Source organism: Odocoileus virginianus, chromosome 29, assembly GCF_023699985.2.
Source record: "Odocoileus virginianus isolate 20LAN1187 ecotype Illinois chromosome 29, Ovbor_1.2, whole genome shotgun sequence".
NCBI classification, from domain to species: domain Eukaryota; kingdom Metazoa; phylum Chordata; class Mammalia; order Artiodactyla; family Cervidae; genus Odocoileus; species Odocoileus virginianus.
The window spans coordinates 3,101,149-3,104,348 of record NC_069702.1 but is presented as its reverse complement, the minus strand read 5'-3'; the positions used below and the strand labels follow the sequence as shown (position 1 = coordinate 3,104,348).

General features: G+C 58.3%; 1 pseudogene; it reads right to left on the bottom strand.

The window, feature by feature from the left end:
• Nucleotides 1–390: 390 nt before the first annotated feature.
• On the bottom strand, nucleotides 391–2,743 carry LOC139032015 (retinoic acid receptor gamma pseudogene; annotated as a pseudogene).
• Between the last annotated feature and the right edge of the window lie 457 nt (nucleotides 2,744–3,200).

Here is a 3,200-nt window from a genome sequence, read left to right as displayed (position 1 = left end):
GGGAGGGGACAGCACCCGGACCCCCCAGAGAAAAAGGGGAGCCAGTGGGAATCTTATTTGGCAGCTAAATACAAACTGGGGATTGGAGGAAGGGAGGGGTCACAGGGGCCCTGGGGTCCCCCTCCCAAGTCCCCTGGAGGAAGGGGTCAATTCCAGGGTGTAAACAAAAGCTAATAAATAAATAGAGGCTTCCTCTGGGTCAGGGCGGGATCAGCTAAGCAGTGCCCATCCCACCTCTCCATGGGCCAAGCTGCTCTGGGGGGTCAAGGGGGAAGGCACTAGGGGGAGAGGGATCCCCTGGCCCCTCTGTAGTGTAGGAGGGTCCCTGCCCCGTGGCTGAGATGAGGGGCAGGGGGGGCCCAAGGCACGTGGCAGAGCTGGGGGAGGGGCTTGTAACGGAGGCCCCAGTGAAGAGGTGTGGAGCTATCCACACCTGTCCCTTTCACCCTCTGCCCCCCCAACAGAAATGCAGGGCCCGGGCTGCCCCACTCTGAGCTGGCATGAGGATGGGGCACTGTGGGCAGGATGCACCCGGCAGGTGCCTCATGCAGCATTAGGCACCAAGGACTGGCAGAGGGTGGGCTCAGCCCTCCCCCTACAGCCCCCTTTTTGGTCTCTAGTGTTCCTGTTTGCTCCCAGAGGCCTAAGCACCCAGCAGAGGAAGGGGCTGTGGAATGAAGGGTCTTCCTCCTGCCCTGGGGGGCCTGGACCCTGGTGTGTGAGGGGCAGTGCTAAGATTTCAAAGTCCAAACCCAGGCTCACCCCTCTGCCCTCTCTCCTGGAGGGAAGAGGGCAGGCCCCCAGGACTGGAGAGGGAGCCGGTTAGAGCAAGATGGGGATGAACACAGAGGCACCCCTGGAAACTTTGGCAAAAACAAGGAGCTCATTGGAAGGGGTGGGGAGAGGGCAGAGCAGGTCCTCCCCCAGTCACTGGCGGTGTCTGGGAGATGGTCAGTCTGCTGCCTGGAGCCCCAACCCCCAAGGCAGGGGAAGTCAGGGACCCTGGTCAGGATGGGGGCTGCGGCCCCCTCTGCCCTGGCCCCCGGGAACCTCATCCTCGCTGGAGGCCTTGGGGTGAGGGCCAGGCTGCGAGGAGTCGTCCTCAAACATTTCGGGGTTCTCCAGCATTTCTCGGATCAGGGGAGGCATCGGGCCTGGAATCTCCATCTTCAGGGTGATGGCCCTTTCTGCTCCCTTGGTGCTGATGCCCCGGAGGTCAGTGATCTTCATGAGCATCCTGGGGAACATGTAGGGCTGACTGGGCCGCCGGCGCCGGGCATAGAGCCTCAGGGCTTCGAGCAGAGGTTCCTGCAGCTTGTCCACTTTCTCAGGCTCCTCCAGATCCATGAGGTCTCCGCAGATGAGGCAGATGGCACTGAGCAGGCCTGTCTCTGTGTCGTCCATCTCCAGCGGCAGAAGCTGCCCAGCAAAGGCAAAGACGAGGTCTGTGAGGGGCCCAAAGCCGGCGTTGTGCATCTGAGTCCGGTTCAGGGTCAGCCCATCGGAGAAGGTCATAGTGTCCTGCTCTGGGGTGTACCTTGTGCAGATCCGCAGCATCAGGATGTCCAGGCAGGCAGCCTTGAGCAGAGTGATCTGGTCAGCAATGCTGAGCCCAGTGAAGCCAGGTAATCTCTTGGCAAACTCCACGATCTTGATGATGCACTTGGTGGCCAGCTCACTGAACTTGTCCCACAGCCCCAGATCCAGTTGCACCCGGTGATCTGCACTGGAGTTCGTGGTGTACTTGCCCAGCTGGCAGAGCGAGGGGAAGGTCTCCTGATGGGCCTTGCTGACCTTGGTGATGAGCTCTTCTAACTGGGGGCTCAGCTCATAGCTGTCAAGCGACCCTTCTTCCTTCACCTCTTTCTTCTTCTTGTTGCGATCATTCCGTACAGCTTCCTTGGACATGCCAACTTCAAAGCATTTCTGCAGCCGGCAGTACTGGCAACGATTCCGGGTCACCTTGTTGATGATACAGTTTTTGTCGCGGTGACATGTGTACACCATGTTCTTCTGGATGCTGCGACGGAAGAAGCCCTTGCAGCCTTCACAAGAGCTGACCCCATAGTGGTAGCCAGAGGACTTGTCATTGCACACGAAGCACGGCTTGTAGACCCGGGGAGGTGGAGAGGGCGAGGGCGAGCTTGGCACCATCTCCTCTGAGCTAGTGCTCTGCGTCTCCACCGACAGAGAGGCCATCTCCTTGGGGAGGTCAGGCTGGCCCAAGCCCCGGAAGCTAGGGCTCAGCATCTCGAAAGGTGGAGACCCCCTGAGTGCCCCTGGGAAGGCGAAGGGGAAGCCAGCCCCTGGGTAGCCAGAGCCAGGCCCCAGGGCACCAGGCACAAAGAGTCGCTCCTTATTGGTGGCCATGGCCGCTGCAGTGTGGGAGGCTGAGTCCCCTGGGGTCTGCTGTGGGCGGGGGACTTCTTCAGCCACAGCCCCCGCCCATGCCCACTGCCCTGGCCTGGGAGGCTCCGTGCCCGCCCTGCCTGGCCTGCTCACTGGGTCTCCAAGAGTCCTGGAGGGGGAGGGAGGGGGAAGGGAGGCCGCCGAGCCCCGAGATCCCGGCGTCGGGCGGTCGCGGGGATGGAGCGTCGCAGTGGCAGGGGCTCGCGGTGATGGGGGGTTCTGGGGGGGCACGGACTCTAGGCTGGGACGGTCCCGGGGCCTCTCGGAGCCCGCCCGCCCACGTGACCGCCCCAAAATATCCGACACATTTTCTCCCAAACCGCACACTGACTCTGCAGGCGGGGACACGGAAAATATTTTCTTTCTTTTTTCAGGAGAGTAGATCTTAAGTGTTATCACTACATAAACAGACACACACACACAGATAGGAAGAAAAAATTTTTTCTTCACTAATGTTTATATTTAAAAAAAGAAAAATTGGGGAAAAAAAGTGATTCCCATTCCCCTCTTTTTTAAAGCCACATTGGTCTGTTAGGTTTTATTCATGGTGGTAATCATGATAGAATCTGAAATGTCCTTGTTTCTTCATGCATTTGTTTTTGACGACCTCCCCAACACCCCCCCAACATGTGACTATAATCTTCATAAAAGCATGGTGCACGACCACTTGATTCACTGCTGTATTCTCATAGGTGGAGCAATATCTAGCACACAGCAGGCTCTCAAAACACGTTGATTTATTAAATGAATAAACGAATGAATGAGCACGAGTTAACCATTTGCATGAACCA